At 42.9% G+C, this 21,277-nt stretch overlaps 1 protein-coding gene and 1 pseudogene across 6 annotated transcripts in view; one reads left to right on the forward strand and one right to left on the reverse strand.

Moving 5' to 3' along the window:
- CREB5 (cAMP responsive element binding protein 5) overlaps positions 1–21,277 on the reverse strand; it is a 410,470-nt gene that overhangs the window by 25,078 nt on the left and 364,115 nt on the right. The window lies entirely within an intron of this gene.
- On the forward strand, positions 4,999–12,427 carry LOC309827676 (large ribosomal subunit protein uL16-like; annotated as a pseudogene). The gene is made up of 3 exons: positions 4,999–5,043; positions 7,921–7,978; positions 11,744–12,427. The product of its transcript is annotated as a large ribosomal subunit protein uL16-like (transcript).

Consider the following 21,277-nt stretch of genomic DNA (forward strand, 5'->3'; position numbering starts at 1 on the left):
TGTAAACAGCCTCCACTTGTTAAAAAAAGGGGGGGCAGTTTGACAGACTATATGTTAATATCCGATAATCACTGAATACATTTCCTGTGTCCTGATGCAGTAACCACTGAGCCCACTTGCCTCCTCTTTCATGAGCAACATGTACCACACAGAAGCTACTGACCTGCACCAGGATCATCCTGAAAAAGTTAAGCTTCCTGAATCCCTGGGAATGATTAGATGCTTCATATTGTGTTTATTACTAAACAGAAAAGTGAACAGATACTCCTCATCTCCAATTTTTAGAAATGATTCCAGTGTTTTGTTTTGTTTTGTTTTGCGGTACGCGGGCCTCTCACTGTTGTGTCCTCTCCCATTGCGGAGCACAGGCTCCGGACGCGCAGGCTCAGCGGCCATGGCTCACGGGCCCGCGGCATGTGGGATCTTCCCGGACCGGGGCACGAACCCGTGTCCCCTGCATCGGCAGGCGGACTCTCAACCACTGCGCCACCAGGGAAGCCCCGATTTCAGTGTTTCTATAAAAATGCTCATTATAAAAAATTTAAGCAACTCTTAAAAGTACAATGAAGTCAGCAACCAATGAACCAAATGCATTGTTTGCTTGGTGGGTGAACAGTATTCCAGACAGCTCTCTCTGTGCATATGTAGAGACGGAAGAACAAGTAGAATAATTTTATAACAATGGGATAGCACGTGGTTTAAAAAAACTCTTATTTGAATAGAACATAAACAAAAGAAGTGAACATTGGATGAATTGCTGGATACACATTTCTTTACTCCAAGAAAAGTTTCTAAGTGACATCTCCAAACTTAAAAGTGAAGAAAATTATGAAAAAATATATTGAGATTATTTTTTAATTGACATAGCAAATACTATTGATGGATTTTCTAGACTATTCTTTATAATTTCATTATTATAGAAATATACAGCTGCATAGTAAAAAAAAAAAAAAATACTACAAGAATATGTTGTGGGGCTTCCCTGGTGGCACAGTGGTTGAGGGTCCGCCTGCCGATGCAGGGGACGCGGGTTCGTGCCCTGGTCCGGGAAGATCCCACGTGCTGGAGCGGCTGGGCCCGTGAGCTATGGCCGCTGGGCCCACGCGTCCGGAGCCTGTGCTCCACAACGGGAGAGTCCACAGCGGTGAGAGGGCCGCATACCGCAAAAAACGAAACAAACAAACAGAAAAGAATATGTGGTGAGAAAGTAAAAACTACCTGCCTACCTTCTTCCTTCTAAGCCCCGTTCCTCAGATATAACCACCAAGTATCCGCAGACATATCCTTAACGTTTATCAGAATACGTTTGTGCAAGCCGTTTTTATGATATATCGTTTCGTATCTTGCTTTTTTTCACTTCAACAATACACATCTTTGACACCTTGCCCTATCAGTAAAAATAGCTAACAATAACTGCTGGCATCAACTGAGCACTCACTATGTGCCACTCCTCGTTCTGTGTTTTACAAGTATTAACTCACCTAATCCTCAGAACAACCCTGCAAGGCACAAAGAGAGACCAAGCCACGTGCCCAAGCTCTCGCCGCTGGAGAGGGGTGGAGGTGAGTTACCTCCACAGCCTGTTCTCTACGCCAGCAGAGAAGGGGCTGAAAGGCTTGCCATGCACACTTTGCCAAGACAGGAATAAACTGTGTTATACCACCTCCCCATCATTAAAAGGAAAGGCAGAAAGAAGAGCAGGACCCAGAAAAAAATGACAAGATGCCATTGCTGCACAGTCCAGCACACAAGTGGAGACCCAGATACACTCGTTCCAAAACTTGGCAGAGGCAAGGGTGCGTGGTGAGAATTTCCAGGCAGCTCAACTGCAGCAAAGGACCATCCAGAGCTTAGCACGATCACCTCTCGTTACATTTATGAAGAATGGGTCCTTATATTTCCCCCCCAAACACAGATCTGATAAGGTCCAGGTATCTGTTCTCCCTAGCCCTACTTCCTAACCTTCAGATATATTACCGTTCTAGGTCTTTCCAATGTTCAGAGGATGAAGGTCAAGCCCTTAATATAGTATATGCATAGGCACTGAGGAGTGTGGCCTGGCCTTCCCACCAACGCTTTGCATTTGATCATCTTCTTGCCTGGGATGATCTTTCCTTTTCCTCAGACATTCTAGAACTCTCAGCCGCAGGATCCTCCTTAGTAAACTTCTCCCTGGTCTCCTGGTCTAAATCAATTCCTGTTGTTACATGGACCCAGTAGAACCATATTCCTCTTTTTAAAATTCAGTTTGTAGTTACGATTTTTAGTATGATCATTCAGTTAATACCCACCAACCATCCCAGATTATAAGCTTCACGACAGCAGGAACCATGTTGGCTTTTGCTCAGTATTAAATTCAAAGCTTTAGCACGGAGCCTGGCACATATTGGGCACTGAATTCATATTTCTGGAATGAATGAAGAAATGAAAGTTTCTGAGGTTTAGGATGCGAATGTAGCATTTTCATCTTGGATCACTGCAGGTGGCATTCATATGAAAGGACAATTTTATCAGACAACCAACATTAGCAGAATGACTTCAGAAGTCACACAGGCAGGTAGGTGGATTATAAAATTACTGTCAAAAGAGATCCCCGCTCCACACCCTGCCTGCCCTCTAAAAATGATAACAGAAGGGACTTCTCTGGTGGTCCAGTGGCAAAGAATCTGCCTTACAATGCAGGGGATGCAGGTTCAATCCCTAGCCGGCGAACTAGTATCCCACGTGTGATGGGGCAACTAAGCCCGCATGCCACAACTACTGAGCTTGCGTGCCTCAACTAGAGCCCGCGAGCTGCAAACTGCAGAGCCCACGTGCTCTGGAGCCTGAGCGCCACAACTAGAGAAGAGAAAACCCACACGCCACAACTAGAAAGAAGCCCACGCACCGCAACGAGGAGCCCACATGCCGCAACAAAAGGCATGCCTCAACGAAGATCCCACGTGCTGCAACTAAGACACCACGCAGCCAAAAATAATAAATAAATTTTAAAAATCTAAAAAAAATGATAACAGCAAAAAAGAAAACACAAATAAACAAAAGGAATGCGCATTAACTTCATCTTGATACATTTTCCCTGAAAGAGTAGCATGGAAAATTGAAAAGCTGTTTAGCAGTGGGTCACTATGTTATCCCTTCAATGCTACAAACAACTTTTCCACCTTCAATTAGGAGCAAATGGAGCCTGACAAATAAATACTATGCACCAGATCTTCATCTCTCAAATAATTAGCTTGCACTGTTAAGGGAAATTACTTGATTGCCTCAAGTCTATTCTTGCAGGTTTCATGCCAAGGCAATAATACTAATAAGCCTTATAACATTCCATTTAACTGTTCGTTCAACAAATATTTATTGGGCACTAATGTTAGGCACATTATTATTTGCCCACTACCCAAAGGAAATGGGAGACACATAAAACCAAAGCCTTTTTGAAGTACTGGAAAGAAAACACACACACCCGAGTGTGGAAATGAAGACTTTTAAGCACCCCTTAGAGAATCTCAGGCCTGTGGGTTCAGTCCACCCCCAAAGCACCAGCCTACCTCATCTTTGAAAGGAAGGCGGTGAAGACAAATGATTATCGAGCTGCTGTGCATATGCCCCATTTAATATTCTCCATGTCATTTCTAAACAGTTTGGGGCACTTCTAAAAGTCCTAAAGAGACCGCTGCTTCCCTGTATCCCAGTGCCAACAAGAGTCATCGCCCTATGAATCATTGAAACATACCAAATAAAGATATTTGTACCCCACTCTCTTAGGGATGATAAATGACCAGCAAATGAGTCCAAGCTGTATGTTGCAGAATGATTTTTCTTTTTGAAGCCGAACTGTGTCTTATTTTAAATAACATTCTACCCAATGCCAAGAAAAGGCAAGGGAGAGAGAGGGAAATTAATGAGCAAATAAACATATTTTTCAGCTACAAAAACCAGGGCTGTTACTGAGGTGCGACTGCAAGAAAGAAAAAAATGATTCTGTTTACTTTCTCTCATCCTCTACCACATCCATTTATTTGAGAGAGCAAATCAGGAGAGACGGCGCGAAGCCTGACACAGCTGGTTTCAGTCAATAGGGGTCATTTTCATTCGGTCTGTGTATTTATCAGCTCCTTGTTCACTGTTCCCAATGGGAGGATGGGCCTGCTGCCCAGGATCTGAGTTCTGGTAAGAAACCAGCTATCTACCTCATCCCATACCATGCACGACCGCTGCCATGGTGGCCCCGTCCCAGCACCTCTTTACTCTCCAGCTTAGCACAGTTTTGCATCACAGCATGTCCTGTGAGGCCCAGGTACACGCAAAAGTCATTACCTCCACGTGGGTGCACGCATGTGGCCTGCGTGAGCACACTCGCACGACACACCCACCCACACCCACCCCAGGCAATTTATCTCCCAGTAACAACTCACTCTTGCCCATTAGAAACATTTGTGGAACTGTAAAAACATTTCTTCTCCATTTTCAGCTCGGCCGATTGCTTATGCTTTACAGACTCTGAAAGCCAAACCGAATTAAACAAATATTTGAAATTCAGTTGGATAGGGGGTAGGCATGGTTGAAGCATTCTTTCTAGAAAGGTTTTAATTAAAAACGGCTCTTGGGTTTTGTTCCAGAAAAGAACGTGATAACATCAAAATGTAGTGTTGCTGACTGACCACAAGTGAGAGACTATCTATATGAAAATAAGATAAAATCCATCTTTGTATTTCCTTTTGAACATGAAACAATCGCCATCAGTGGCCACCCCAATGTATTTCTGTAAATGTAATTTCCTCTTTCTTTCTCCTTCCCAACATAGTTGATCAGCAGAGGTGGTAACACAGGCTCCTGAATGGTCCACATGGTCAATGGTGTGACACCTCCAGAAGCCTTCACTGGAGGAGTGCTTGCAATATCGATGATTACTGACTTGCTCTAGGTATCAAGGATTTCTGAAATTAAGTCTCTGAATTCACGAAAAATAACTGATACTTATCCACGGAATTTTATGACACTATGTCGCCAGTTGGATCCCAAAATTCTTCCCAAAGTTGGAAAGAGGTAGGGATGAGAGGGTGCCACGGGATAGTTACACAAACTATGAACTTCACTTAGCCAAGGCAGAAGTAGCTTTAATGCCCAGATTCACATCTTGGCTTCAGGATGTCTGTTGAGAATGATCATATAACTCTGATAGCAGAGTGGATCTTAAAATCCACATTTATTTCAGAATCATTGTTAAGAAAATTAATTAAAATCACACCCGGCTTAATCACTTGGAATAAAGTATGCTCCTTTCAAAACTTGTATAATGTAACTCAGCTCTGATGGTTTCACAGTTTAAGTATTCTTCTGCTTTAGATTTTGGTTTGGTAGTAAAATTTCAAAAAAGGCTACCAGGTTGGCAGAAGAGATTACCAGGGAAAGGGGAGGATCCTATAGGGTCTGGGAGGAAAACGATTCATACTCTTTGTCATGTTGTCATTAAAAAGTATTAACTCTGAAGATATTAGAAATGATGTAATTATTAAAAAACACAAAGGAATTGTATTATACATCAATACTCTAGTCCACTGGAAAATGATGCAAGGAAATCTCACAAATAAGGATGGTACCTCAGAAAAGTGGAACTTCGGCAATTCTAAAGTAAGCAAGGAAAAGAATTCAGTGTTTGATTTCACGCTCTCATTGTCCATTTGCGGGTATAACTTCTAAAGTGAGGTAAAGCAGACCTAAGCGCTAGGTGACATGTTAAACTTCGGTGGTTAAAATGCCAAACAAACCCCAGAGACAAATCTTAAGCAATTTCCCTGCCACCCTTTTTATATTAATGTCTAAATCGTATAGTAATTACTGTTCTGCAAGAGTGAGCCTTCAATTTATTCTTAAGTGAAGAAATTAATGAACACACATTTATAGAATTGTTCTATTTCAGATACTGCTTCCCTGCATCTCTTTGACTCAGGGGCTGTCATTTATAATTCAGCAGGCTGGTGAGCATTTTAAGAGGCTGTGCATTTTTTTTTTTTTTTTCGGTACGCGGGCCTCTCACTGTTGTGGCCTCTCCCATTGCGGAGCACAGGCTCCGGACGCGCAGGCTCAGCGGCCATGGCTCACGGGCCCAGCCGCCCCGCGGCATGCGGGATCCTCCCGGACTGGGGCACGAACCCGTGCACCCTGCATCGGCAGGCGGACTCCCAACCACTGCGCCACCAGGGAAGCCCTGCACAACGTTTTGAATGTACCAAATGCCACTGAAAGGTACAATTTATAATGGCTAATTTTATGTTATATGAATTTTGTCAACTAAAAATTATTTTAAAAATAAAGCACTTAAGCAAAATAAGAATCTCTTATCTTTTAATAGGGCTAACAGAAACTCTCGACTTCATCTGAGAATGACTGATATTCACTATGATGTCACCTTAAGTGAAACATTGTATTGTGAACAATAAAAGCCAAAAAGATACCTTGCCCTAGAATGGATAAGGTCCAAGCCAGGTTTTCGGTATGTCTCAGGGAATTTGACTCCTCTGCCACACACTGGCACCCTCTTTTTTCTACAATTCTATCATCTCCCAGCTGGCTTAGAACTAAAGAGAAAATGCACAAGCCACATCCATCAACCATGCATGATACAAAGCTAGTAGAGAGTGTTAAATACACTGGACGATGAACCAGTATCCAAAAAGATCTTGGCAGACGAGCATCAAGGAATCCAATATGAGAAATTTAACGGGGATCAGTGTAACATCTTACGCTTGGTTAACAAAAACAAACCCCCCAAAACACCAGTACTGTACACTGGAAGCTCAGGGGAGACGTAGCTTGGCGGTTACATATGTAACAGAGGATGCAGGGATTTCGTATGACTTTGTAGAGCACCCCTATGTGACGCACATGTCAAAACAACTAATGTGGGGCTTCCCCGGTGGCGCAGTGGTTGGGAGTCCACCTGCCGATGCAGGGGATGCGGGTTCAAGCCCTGGTCCGGGAGGATCCCACATGCCACGGAGCAACTGAGCCCGTGCGCCACAACTACTGAGCCTGCGCTCTAGAGCCCGTGAGCCACAACTACTGAAGCCTGCACGCCTAGAGCCCATGCTCCGCAACGGGAGAGGCCACTGCAATGAGAAGCCCTCACACCGCAACAAAGAGTAGCCCCCACTTGCCGCAACTAGAGAAATGCAGCAATGAAGACCCAACGCAGCCAAAAATAATAAATAAATAAAATAAATATAATTAAAAAAAAAAACAACTAATGTGACTTTTCAGCTGCATCAACAAAACTAGATTAGAGAACTTAATGCAAGAGGGTGAGAGTCCTGCTCACCTCTGCACAGGCCAGGATGCGTGCCATACAAGCCCGTGTCCCCATATCCCTGCCCCCCACAAAATCTCACGTCATGCCTAATAGACGCTGGATTTTCTCTAGGGGAGTATCCCAATTCTCAGTTGATGTTCCATACATGCTGCTACCATTTTCCCTCTCTAAGGACACTGTGATGAATATCCTTGTATTTGCACAGCTTAGCACATTTGCCTTGTTATTTTTAAAATGTGTTCATTATTTAAAAAAAAACAAACTGATGACTTGATCCATCCAGTTGGGTTCAGTTTCTGGGCAGAGGTGATGATGATGGTGAATGGTAGCAGTAGTGCATGCTTGTGTGTGTGTGTGTGTGTGTGTGTGTGTGTGTGTGTGTGTGTGTGTGTGTGTGTGTGTGTGTGTGTGTGTGTGTGTGTGTGTGTAGGGAATGGGAGCTGGGTGTCTGTTAAGGGGGATGTAAAAGGAAAAGATGGGGGTGGTGCAACTGTTAAGTATCGGCTTTAGTTAATGAGCCTTTTCTTGGATTTTATTTTCCTATTCTGTCAATATCCCCATACCCAGGTGAGATACTGCCATCTTACAGTTTTAGGGTTCCCTGCTCCTTTCAGATTACTGAGCTCCTTAAGCACTACGGAATGACCTTGGGTACTAACTTGGCCCTAGCAGGTATTACATGCTCCTGGCTGGTTTCTCTGGCAATTTTAAAGGTGCTGAATACACAGTGGCCTTAGAATAAGTATTTGATGATTGCCTTCCTGCCTGCCTGCTGCCTGCAAGTCTCCAGGAGTGGTGCCTAGCCATGGAATGTCTTTAAAACGTTGGCCTACAATTTTCTCCACAGAAAGAATGCCTTCTGGTGGTGGTTGCAGGGAGAATAATGCCCTTTGTCTTGCTAGTGAACACTACACACACCCCAAAACCCAGCACCTGCAAGCCTGGGTAATTTTAGGTAAGGGCTTATTTCTAGCTTTCATAGAAGAAAGTTCTATTGGAATAAAAGTCATCCTTTGTTATTTTATTTTGGACGAGCTTTTAATCAGAAACACAGGCAGTAACATATGTTAGAAAAAGACATATGAAACATAGAACTTTGCATTTATAACTCACTATGGAAAATCCATGTTAATGCAACACTAAGTTTGGGGTTTTAATTGCACAGAAGTCATGAAATTCAGATTCAAGTTCCCACAGCAAACTTGATACCATATGTGCATCCCAGGGCCCTTCCTGAGTGGGGTGACCTCATTACTGGGCAAAAACGTGATGCAATGAATAGTGATGGATAGGATTTCTCCTCACTGCTACACTTCCCATCATCCCAAGAAAGATGGACAGCGGGCAACATTAACTATACCAATTGCTCCCCTTTTAATGCACAGCAGTCCTTGGGTGTGTGCTTGATGACCATCATGAAGAGCCACTGCACGGCAGTGTCGGAGGCGGGAGGTCCACAACTTGGTAGTGCGCTGCTCGGGTGGAGCAGCCAGGCACCCCATCACCAGTCCTCCATCAGATCCTTACCCACACCCTTCCTAGAGCAGCTGTGTTCAGTGGGCACTGCCCTCCCACCCCCACTCCATCCCCAGAGGACACCTCTCAGTAACTCAGATGCTCAAACTTCTGCATCTGAATGTCTGACTAAAAGGACCTTCCCGGACACACCTCTGCCTGGTGTTGGCAAGGCTTCTCCAAGACGGCTGTTCCATATTGTCATGTTCTAGCTTTATTCCACTTGCTGGGGAATGGCAAGATGTGTGCCATTCCTTGTGGAGACATGTGTTGTCTGGCCAAGGGGGCGTCCAGGTTATTATAGGTAAAAAGTCTCCATGTGTTTCTCTTAAACTATGGGTAGTAGATTGTATGGAAGTATAAGTTGTCCTGCCCCTTGGTATCGATATCCACACCTCACTAACATGTGGCATATGACCAGTTCTGTTTTTCTTCTTGGTAAAATGGTATGGTACATTCTGTTCTCCACACTCTCCTTTGCCTCTGATCTGATCCCTGCTTGAGTTCCCCCAAGCATGTCAACAAAGATATGGGAGAAGACTGGGGATGGGGGTGGGGAAGAGAAAGAGTGTGTAATAAACTCTGATCATTAAGTGCTGCTTAAGTTTTTTGGGGGGTGCTTTGTAAGTGTTCGTGGTCCAAAGCCACTGGACCAATAGCCAAATCAACTTGCTCTGATGGCTCTACGATCCTCCTAAAAAAGAGTTCCCGGTCTGCCTGTGAGTGGTCTGGACTGTATGGTGCTCAACTCAGCAGCTCTCAGACAACACAGACAGCACATCCACCAATAGCCCCTGGGCTCTGAGCACCTGGAGAATCAGTAATGCCATTTGTCAATGGCCTGTTCTCACTGAGCAGGAAGGACCAGGAGAAACCTGGGAGAGACTTGGGATGAAGGAGCACCATCATTAATAAAAGCTTCTATCACAGCACAATCTTTGGGTTTTTAGGCAAAACACAGCAGCAAGAATAAAGCTGTGCATGGGGAAACTAAAACAGAACACAAAAGATGGGGGTTTTTTTGGTTGATGTTTACATTTAAGGCAAAAAAAAAATATTTTTTATAATGCATATCTACATTTAAGGCATTTCCAAGAGAAGCCATTTATAATTTATGAAGAGTCTGGTTGTTTGTGTGTTTATAAAAAGTTATGCTTAAGGAGAACTTTTGAATTAGGCCCAAGAAGATGATAGTCCAGAGCATTTCCAGCCAAAAAATGAGGAACAACTTTTTTTTCTGAGCTGATGTGTATCCAAATCATGTTGATTCTCACACGCATTTTAAAAATTCCATTAATATCTAGCTGTTGAAGAATAAGTTTTCTGTACTGTTTTCTAATTGGAGAGCTTTTCTTGTTTCAGGAGGTATGACTAGCAGAATACATTAACTATTTGGCACATTTTTAAGAGTGAAATTACAGTCTCTTGCTAAGTTATCTTTTTACCTCTTCATTTCTATTGTCTCCATGGTGTACAATTCAATAAACCAGAGACCTAACTCTACTGTTTCACTGCCTACAACCTAAGTAATGGGGGTGGTGGAGTGGGGAATGTGGAACCACCTCTTTAAATCATATTGTCACAACTGAGTACCGTTCTAAAAACGCCAAACAGAAAGCTTTCTGTTTGATTTATTCATTGAAAATGGCCTAAGAATTTATCTTCTAACAAGCTTAAGATATCATTTTCATGAACTGTCTTCTCTTCCAGCTTAAGCAATTTCTTTTCTGACTCCAAATTTCTCCTAAGCAACTACTCACCAGGGACCGACAATAATGTAGTAGCTTGTCCTAAATCAGTGCCTTCCTTCTAGAGCGAGCAAAGTTCTTTGCAGATATTAAACCTTCGAAGTAGGTGATGAAGATCATCCCCCATGATCTGAAGATGTAGGAAATTCCTCTGAAGAAATAAATGTTAAGTCACCTGCTCGAGAGCCAGTGTAGACAAGGGATTTGAACCTGACGTTGTTCTTTGTGGTGCAGCCTGACAGTTTGCCTAGTTAGAAGACGATGGTAGATAATATAAAAAGCATGTGGAAAAGGCAAAAAGGAAGAAAGAGGCAAAAGGCCAGAGGGAAGGGAAAAAGATATAGAGGAGGAAAGGAAGTCAGCTCAACTGGAGGTGGAAAACATGCTCTATCTACCCAAGGGCTCTGATATTTGTATTTATTCGTATACAATGATAAGGCAGAATCATTGTAAAAGAGAAGTGGATACAAGATTGAGTCAAAGGACTCCAAACTCAGACAAGCTCAATTCCCTTTTTTAGAGAATTTTCCACTCCACCCTAGTTTACAGATAAATTAATCACCCAAGGGTGTTTATCAAGTGATTTCTTCCTTTCACCAAATGCCAGTTATAGAGAGTCTGGATTTGGTGTGGCAGCTAAGGAAAGAACTGTATCTTGTGGGGTTGTTTTTTATATGAATAACATTATATATAGACATCTCCCCACTTCTGTAAGGTTTTCAAAGCATGCGTGGTTAACCGGAGGCTAACAAAATGGTTAACCAAACGTGTCACTGCTAAGCCCAGTGGAAATAGTGATGGCAGCTCTAGCAATGGGGAGTTGTTCTTCCGTTTCTGCGACACATTCCACCCAGCATCCAGCCTGACTTTCAGAATGGCATAATGCTTTGAAGAGCATATTGGAGGCTGCAGACTTCACGTGGGGGAAGCCCAGCTGACCAGGGGAAGGGCCATCTGCATTTACAGACTACTGCTTCTGCAAGAGTGGACTTAATTCTGCACACTCTTCATGTGTGCAGAGAGATAAGCCCTCCAAAAGGACTCTCGTCAGTCCACTGCCCTTTGCTTAGTTTTGATCTCAGGTAAAATTCGACCTGAGGGCGTCTACCCGCCCTCGCCTGGACTCCATGGTTCCTATGCGTGAAGACAGACTGCCTATATAAGGCATGAGCAGGCGTGGGAGCGCCTCTTTCCCTTCGGCGCACCACTAAAGATCATGGTGTCACCGTGGGACGCCGCCCCGCTCGCTGTTACCGGTATTGTAAGAACAAGCCGTACCCAAAATCTCGCTTCTGCCGAGGTGTCCCTGATGCTAAGATCCGCATCTTTGACCTGGGGCGGAAGAGGTCAAAGGTGGATGAGTTCCCACTCTGTGGCCACATGGTGTGTCGGATGGGTATGAGCAGCGCTCCTCTGAAGCCCTGGAGGCTCCCTGTATTTGTGCCAACAAATACGTGGTGAAAAGCTGTGGCAAAGATGGTTTTCACATCCGAGTGCAGCTCCACCTCTTCCACTGTCATCCGCATCGACAAGATGCTGTCCTGTGCTGGAGCTGATAGGCTGTGGTGCCTTTGGAAAGCCCCAGAGCACAGTGGCTAGGGTCCACATTGGCCAAGTCATAATGTCCATCCGCACCAAGCTACAGAACAAGGAGCATGTGACTGAGGCCCTCCACAGGGCCAAGTTCAAGTTCCCTGGCCGCCAGAAGATCCACATATCCAAGAAGTGGGGATTTACTAAGTTTAACTCCGACGAATTTGAAAACATGGTGGCAGAAAAGCGGCTTATCCCGGATGGCTATGGGGCCAAATACATCCCTAATCGTGGCCGTCTGGACAAACCGTGGGCCCTGCACTAATGAAAGCCTTGTTGCTGTCCCCTCCTTACTCATGCCCACCAATAAATCCTACTTTCTTTACAAAAAAAAAAAAAAGAATCCTTGCTGGAAGTAGGAGGGATATGTACTAAAAACTCAATTTTTAAACAAATGAAGTAAATATGATACTCTTTTGCAACCAACCCCAACTATTTTCCCAGGGGAGAGGGTGGGGAATCTTTAAATCAGATTCCAACAAGAAAAAATACATCTAAGTTACTCAATCTGGTTACACAGTATTGCCTCCCTTGGTGTTCTTGGAAGACGGGAAATATAGACAGGGAAAATGAATGTAAAGAAGCATGTACTCATTCTTCTAAGTCTTTCTTTTATCATCCCAGGTTTAAAATTTTTAAACTAGTCTCCATTTTTCACTTAAAGATAGAGTGTGTATCACAGGATAAAAATCAGGGACTCTAGGAGTGTGTATTCAAGATTCATGCTGAGCACACTGGTACTTAGTACTATATTAATCTACCTTCTGAAATAACAGTTACACTTCTTTCTGAATCCTAATTTTGCACACTTTTCATGTGCAGAGATGGTAAGCCCTCCGAAAGCACTCTCTCCTGCTCTTTGCTTAGTTTTGATCTCAGATAAAATTCAGATCTCGGTAACCTCAGCTGTCAATTAAGTATATTATCAAAAGGACACCACAGAAGAGAATTTCTCACCCAGGGCTAATTAGGTAATGGTTCCCCAAAGCACTTGTCATTCAAATTTTAAAACAGACACCCACAGTGAAGTGTGGAGATGGGGCTGGAAGATCACCAGCCTGGTTGATTTCCTTCTAAATGACAATAATTACCCAGGTAAGAGGCAAAGCTTCTCCTATTAAGTCAATTTTGCTCATTTCAGAACTTAATGGTTACAAAATAATATCAGCCAAAATCTACACATCTCATGAACCTGATGATTCGTGAATTTAGATTTAATATTGTCCTGAATTTGAAGGTTGGTTCAAAGAATACCTATAAAACACCAACCATGAAAACCAACTCAATACAGTACTCATGTCTCTGGTGAGAGATACAGGTGGATTCTGTGAGAAAAGAAAGTTGTCAGGACAACTGAGTGAGACATTTCAAATGCAATTTAAGGTCATACTCTTGAAGTGCATTAGGAAAAACAGTGAGGCCACCATTTTAGGGAGATTAACACGTCAGATGCACATATGGGACTTCCACATCCCACGCCACTAAAATATATGCCAATTTAGGAATACAGAAGACTTAAAGTAACTGAATCTTTCACTCTTACATGCTCTTGGGGAGCATGGGTGACGTACATATAGCTTGGGCTCTGATGCACTGTGGTTGGTCATTAAATGTTCCATGACTTTTTTTTTTTTTTTAAATCAGAAGAGAGTTTTAACCTGGCTCCATTTCAGCTAGGGTAATGACAGCCTCCCTCCCAAAGATTCTTCCCTTCCAACTGGCCAACACTTGCTTCATTTTCTCCTGTAGAATAAAGATCACCCAGAATGACTGGCTGTGCATGGCAGCTCCTCCTTCTGTGCTCCCCTGGTGTTTTGGGGGAAGTTGTTCATTCTTTCAACATACACTTAATGAGCATTTATTCTGTGCACAGTAAGATATATTATACAAAGACAATTCTGCCCATTTTCAAAAAGATTGAAATCTAGTAGATTCCATTATTCTGAGGTCCTGGGACATTGTAAATTAAATGGTTATTTCTAGTGCTATTTCCGATCAAGGTTAGATTGTTCTAACCTGAACCTAATAGATACTGCTGGTGTTCTGGGGCTAACTAGCATTTTCAGATTGCAGCATATCAAATATATGTAGTTAAACCTGACCTAAACTGGGGACTTTTAGTCACGACTCAATCCAGTGGTTCTCAGCTGAGGGTGATTTTGCCCCCTGGGGGACACTTGGCAATATCTGGAGACATTTTTGATTGTCACAACTTGGAGGGGAGGTGCTACTGGCATCTAATGGGTACAGCCTAGAGATACTGCTGAACATTTAATAACGCATGGGACAGTCCCTCACAACAAGAATTCTCTAGCCAAAATGTCAATAATTCCAAGATCGAGAAACCCTGCCTTAATCTGACTGCCAGGTTAACTAAACCAGGAGTCAATGCCATTTACCAACCAGTTATTTATTTTATTACTTTGAAGGAGACTTCACAAGACCGTTGTGATGTGGGTATTAAAATGGGCTGGTATCAAAATCCAACTTAATAACAAAATATCTTCCGTGTGACATTTCCTCTCTGTCCTTAATGGAATTCATCAACTCACTCTGTCTCACAAATGGCAGTGATCATAAACGACACTGAGAATTATTTTCTATAACCATAGGCTCTAATAACTGGAAGAGTTTGGAGGCCCACCTGGAGCAAAACACAGATTACATTTTATTTATATTTCAAGATACCTTTCACAGATTAAAAAAAAGGAGGCTCAGCAAGATGAAAAGGCTATCGTGGTCCCATGACAAGTTCAAGGTTGAAGGTGAATTAGATCCCATGCCTCCTGACTGCCAGTCTAAGCTTCCTCTGCTATCCTGGAGACTAATCTGGAACTCAGCTGCATCCTGAAGTTAAATAAGAAACAGAGATGACATCTGAAAATGCTAACAGCCCATGTGCTGTGTATTTTCCGAGGCACTGAGGCAATGTGTTCTGAGGCTGGGCTACTTCTTGTCAGGAGCCACAGTGACAGTGTCAGCCACTGTGCTTGGGGGGAAGCTAGCAGTAGAGTTTGTTAAACTGGCAGGCATCTGCATCTCCTCAGCTGGAGGCGGGTGCTCCTGGTAGGATCTGCCAAACTAGGAGGCAAGGGCAGATCCCAAGACCTATCGGGGAGTGTCAGTAAGGGCCTAACCGTACTCTCCTTTCCCAGTGGCAGCTGGGGCACTTCTCCCAGTTTTCTCCCTCTGGCTCCTAAAATGGTTATTGCATTGTATTCTGTTATCTTGCAAATAATTCCAACCCCGTAAAGATCTTTAAAGGGAAGTATGTAAAGTTTCAGCCCTGACATTCTCTTCTCAGTAACTTCTTAGGTTTGCACATGGAATTGGGCCTGTGTAGTGGGAGAAGAGGTATATACCCTACTTGTCTGCAGAAAACTAATCATAGTGGGCTCTGAATTCAACAGTGAATTTAATACTCCTACTTTCAAATAATTAACCAAAATCCAGAGATTCCAGTAAACATTCTCATAAACCTTTTTAGCAGATAGAGTCCACCTTTATTTAGTCAATAAGGGTGGGAGGAGGACTTCCCTCCCACCTGCACCCTACCTTCCATCTATAAAGAATTTTAAGAGGGGAGCCTGGAAATATGGAAATCTGCATAACTTCCCCTTACTTCTTTTCTCCTCTCAGATCTTCTGTAAAATAAAAACAGAGTATGTCATAGAAAAATGGAAGCTTGAATTTTCTGTCTCATGTTCTCTTTGAAAGCGTTGGGGACAAGGCATGTAAAATCCTTCACGAAGCATGTCACGAAGCTTCATGCAAGTTGGCTGTCTCCTCCTTCAGCCTTTTGACATGACCACTAATATCCTTCTGGGAACTATCACCATCTCTCTCTCTCTCAACACCATCGGAATCTGCCTCACGACCAAGGAAATGGAACAAAACATGGGGTCAGTCAGTGTATGTGGGTGTGTGTGTCTGTGTGCACGTGTGTATGGGATGAAGAAGGGGGAAAGGGGAGGGGGAAGGTACAATGGCACATGACCAGGTCCCAGAAATAATGCATAAGTCTGCCCAGAGATTTTCCTACGGCCCTTTAAACAGGATCCTTGTTGGAATTTTTGGATTCTGTCCCATGGAGTTCAAGTGCACTCTTCAGGGCAGCCAGTTACTGTTCCACAGAGGTGTGAATGTCCTGGAGTTTCCCAAGCACAATACTTCACATTGTCGGTTCAGAATTACTTTAATTCTCCTTTCCACCATCCCAACCCCATTAAGAAGCTGTTGGATCTGCAGAGAAGCTTAGCACAGCCAGGGATGAAAATACCAATGAAAGCAGGAAAAAGACCTGTAGTAAACATTCTAGTATAAGAATATAATCAAGTTTTTGCCCATTTTTTGCCTAATAATAATCAAGGTCTGACTTTAGCAATTCCATGAAGTTTACCCAAAAAGTTTTGTTTTCCTGAAGGATGAGAAAAAAAAAAAAAAAAAAGCCATCACTTTATCCTGGCTTCACGCAGCCCCATTTAAGGGTAGTGGATTAAGGTTTTGCTCTCTATAGACAATAAAGCACATATCCTCTGGGAAAAGTTCCTTGGAAGTGTAAGTGTTTGGAAGCCCATGAATCAAACAGATCAAGAACCCCTGCATTCACCCAGTCTACATCTGTTGCCAGTTCCAGATCGTTCCCTGCGGATGACTTGTATATTATTACACAAGGCAACATCCTAAAATGACAGCACCTCTAAGAGAATTACGGTGTTAAAGTGAATATACAATCCAGATGCTTCCCAACTCGGGTGAACCCCAGGAGGTCTCCACTCCCGACAAAATGAGACGACACAGAAAAGCCTAATGACGGCTCCACATGGATTTAGCCCGAAGGGGACTGTTTATTTTTTTGACTTTGAGAAACTGCGCTGGGGATCAGCCAAAAAATGAATACGGAAAAGTCCCCTTAAATTGTACAGAATCTGTCATCCTGAAGACCAGCTTCTGAACGTCAATACCTTTAACAGGAGTGACTTGAAATCGGGTCTTAGGGTACAAAGAAAAGAGTGGAAGGAGATACCGAAGAAAACGAAGGTGCAAGAATGGGTGAAAAGTGGTTGCCACTTATAATCCCGAAGACTCTGGCGAGCCCTTCGCACTCATTCCAGAAAGTCCCCAAAGCTGTTTGGCATTAGAGGTGGGCAAGAAAAAGCAGACATCACAATACTTTGCTTGTGAACCACATCCACTCCCCTCCCTTAACGAGAATCTTGTGGGCGCAAACCACAGGCTCATAACCGAACCCTCCCTGCCAGGGCAGCAGACAAATCTCGCTTTCCCACAGGCTGGCTCGGCATTTTTGCCTCCCCCCACAATGCCTGGGCTTAAGGATCCATCATCAAGGGCAGCCAAATACGTTTCTCCACCCATAGCGACTCGGTCCTGGACCTCAGCCAAAGTGAGAACACCAGGGCGCGGGGAAAATCCTATAGCTGAGCGAACAGAGCAGGAAAACTAGGAGCAGCGAGAAAGGGTTGAAGTGGCTAATTTTTCCACTCCCCTCCTGCTGTGGTTAAAGCAGTGACAGACAATTTATCACACATTTTGATTGCACGCCAGCTGGCTGTTTAAAAAAAAAAAGAAAGAGTTGTTTATTAATTCAATTAGCTGGCTTATTTATCAGGGCTGGGTTAGCAGGGGCGGAGAGAAGGCCAAAGGATGCCCGTGTCAAGCTGTCTTTTGCAGGCCCTGCAGGCCCTGAAGGCAAGTGGAGACACACATTCTTACCCCTGCAAGAATTGGAGTGTCGCACTAGCTGTGTTTACCCTGAATGCTTCATGCGCGACAAGAAAACCCATCAATTGTAATGAAATATGAGGGTGGGAAGATGCTCAGAACAGGACAAAGTCATCTGAGTGATGACAGTCATTAGTGTTTATCACCCACTCAGGGGCCATATTCAGAGATAATATGGCGTCCTTCCCGTACTCATTTGGGTGGTTGCTTTTGTTGTTTTCTCATTCCTTGGTGGATATTTATACCTAAGGCTGCCAGTGTATTGGCAGTTTGTCCAGACCAGCGTTGCCCAGGATCAGAGGAATCATTCATTCAGGAAGTGGCTTATTAAAGAAAACCCAAGCAAGGTTTATTAACTGCAGCTTTGTGCCAAGCTCTGTTTGTGGTGCTTACACTAGAGTTACTGGTTATATTGGATCCTCAGGTGGTGGATAAGATTTGTGCCCATTTAACCATGAGCCAGCTAAGGCAGAGATTTTAATTGATTCACCCGAGGTTTCCCTCAAGGCTCTCAAACCAGGTGTCCCTAAATGCCCCCCTCATTTCATCGCAGCTGTCCACACTCTTGACCCTGTTCTTGGCCAGTCTAAGCCAAACGTCTACTTGGTGACCCAGAGGGTACATTTTCTGCTGATCCTGTTGGTGGCAAGTAGAAAAGGAGGAGGAAAAAGGAAGAGATGTCTACAATTTTCTTGTTTTATTTCAAAATAACCTAATCATGACAAATGGTTATATGGTATACATTTGATTTTGTTTTTATTCAGAATATAATGATTTCCCTCATTAGCCTTACAAATAAAGTGTTTTATAAACTTGAAGGAAGATGACTTTGGGACCAATATTTAAGTCTACTAATTTTCACATGTAATTTGGAACAAGTGATATTTTGGATAAAAAATAGGGGAGAAGAACCATAATATAAGAATGTGATAAATAATTCTGGTTCATCAGCCAGTTAATGAAGCAGTAAATGTGACATGAAGATGGTGCCAATGACAAGACCAAGTCAGTCTTTAGGAGGGACACTGCATATTAAGGGGAAATGTGATCTGTGAGCTTATATATCAGGGCTGGGCTTAATTAAGCATGAGATGACGGAGACACCTAAGGATTCCCCTGAGGGTTAGTATTCTGGAGATCTATTACGCTAGCTTCTCTGTCTCATGCTAATACTTAGACCTCTTCATTGTTCATATCAATCACTAATTTCATGGGGGCAAGGGTTTTCCCCTAACTTCTGGAAGTGTCAAATCATCCTTATCGTTTCTTTTTTTTCTCCCTCCCTTTCTTCCTTCCTTCCTTCTCTCATGCAAGAAGTGCCAAGTAAAACAAAACCTCAGGTGCACAGGTGGATGTGTGTGCAAGACCTCACAGCAATGTCACTGTCACTCTGGTGTCTCCTCTGCTCCATACAGCCTGTGGAAGAGCCTATGGTGTCCCCCTCCCCTCACCACTGGCTAACTCAGTCTCTGGCTCATTGAACCTTATTTCTCCCTCGACAACTTGCTCACTTCTAAAATGCCCATCATTAAAAAGTCTACAAATAAAAAACGCTGGAGAGGGTGTGGAGAAAAGGGAACCCTCCTGCACTGTTGGTGGGAATGTAAGTTTGTGCAGCCACTGTGGAAGACAGTATGGAGGTTCCTCAGAAAACTAAAAATAGTTACCATATGAACCAGCAATCCCAGTCCTGGGCATATATCCAGACAAAACTGTAATTCAAAAAAACACATGCACCCCTACATTCATAGCAGCACTATTCATGATAGCCAAGACATGGAAACAACCTGAATGTCCATCAACAGATGAATGGATAAAGAAGATGTGGTGCATATACACAATGGAATACTACTCAGCCATAAAAAAGAATGAAATAATGCCACTTGCAGCAACATGGATGCAACTAGAGATTATCATACTAAGGGAAGTAAGTCAGAAAGAGAAAGACAAATGCCATATGATATCATTTGTATGTGGAATTTAAAATATGACACAAATGAACCTATCTATGAAACAGAAACAAAATCAGGGACATAGAGAATAGACTGGCGGTTGCCAAGGGGGAGAGGGGTGGAAGAGGGTAGGAGTGGGAGTTTGGCATTAGCAGATGCAAACTGGTATGTATAGAATGGATAAACAACAAGGTCCTACTGTATAGCACAGGGAACTATATTCAATATCCTGTGATAAACCATAAGGGAAAACAATATGAAAAAAGAAATGTATATATATATGTATAACTGAGTCACTTTGCTGTCCAGAAGAAATTAACACAACATTGTAATTCAACTATACTTCAGTAAAAAGTAAATTAAATAAATAAATATTCCAAGGTTTTTGACTAAAACATACAGTTTTTAAATCAATAAAAACAAACCTAAACAATAAAATAAAATAAAATGCCCCAAGAAATGCCAAATCCTTAATGTGAACTCTTCTTGATATTTTCAACACTTACCTTCCAATACTCCCTTCCCCAAAATGTCTACTGAGTTGGATAAAATCAAGTGGAATTAAATCCCATCTTCCTATTAACATCTTTTGCCTCCTCAGTTGTTACTGGTTGAGAGATTCTGCTTTCAAAAATGGGAAGTTTATGTGACGAGGCACCAGGGTTTCTTTCATTTCTTCTTTTCATTTTTAACTTAAAAAAATTAATTTTAAAACTGATATATTTTTAAGCATCAAGGTCCTACTGTGTAGCACAGATAACTATATTCAGCATTCTATGATAAACCATAATGGAAAAGAATATAAAAACAAAAAATGTATATGTATGTATAACTGAATCACTGTGCTGTACAGAAGAAATTAACACAACATTGTAAATCAACTATACTTCAATTAAAAAAGCTGATATATTTTACCTACTTTGGATATATTCTCTTATTTTTCATACATGTTCAAGTTTTCCAGTTAAGCATGCTGTTCTTAGTTTCTGCGGCTGACGGTGTATCAACGTGAGACTTTACAAATTTTGTGTGACACTTATATCTGGAGATGGCAAGGCCACCGTAACAAACATCCTAGCCTTACCTTAACTTTTTATATCTGAAAAGATGCTATGTAAACCTTCCTAAAAATTTCTTCAGCAGTCTTGGGTCAAAAAACATTCCTACTGTATTTTCACCAAAACAACAGACAGACATACGAGTATGCATAGTCATCTATTTTTTTTTTTTTTTTTCGGTACACGGGCCTCTCACTGCTGTGGCCTCTCCCGCTGCAGGGCACAGGCTCCGGACGCGCAAGCTCAGCGGCCATGGCTCACGGGCCCAGCCGCTCCGCGGCATGTGGGATCTTCCCGGACCGGGGCGCGAACCCGTGTCCCCTGCATCAGCAGGCGGACTCTCAACCACTGCGCCACCAGGGA

Source organism: Grampus griseus, assembly GCF_964374135.1.
Source record: "Grampus griseus genome assembly, chromosome: 9".
Lineage (NCBI taxonomy): Eukaryota > Metazoa > Chordata > Mammalia > Artiodactyla > Delphinidae > Grampus > Grampus griseus.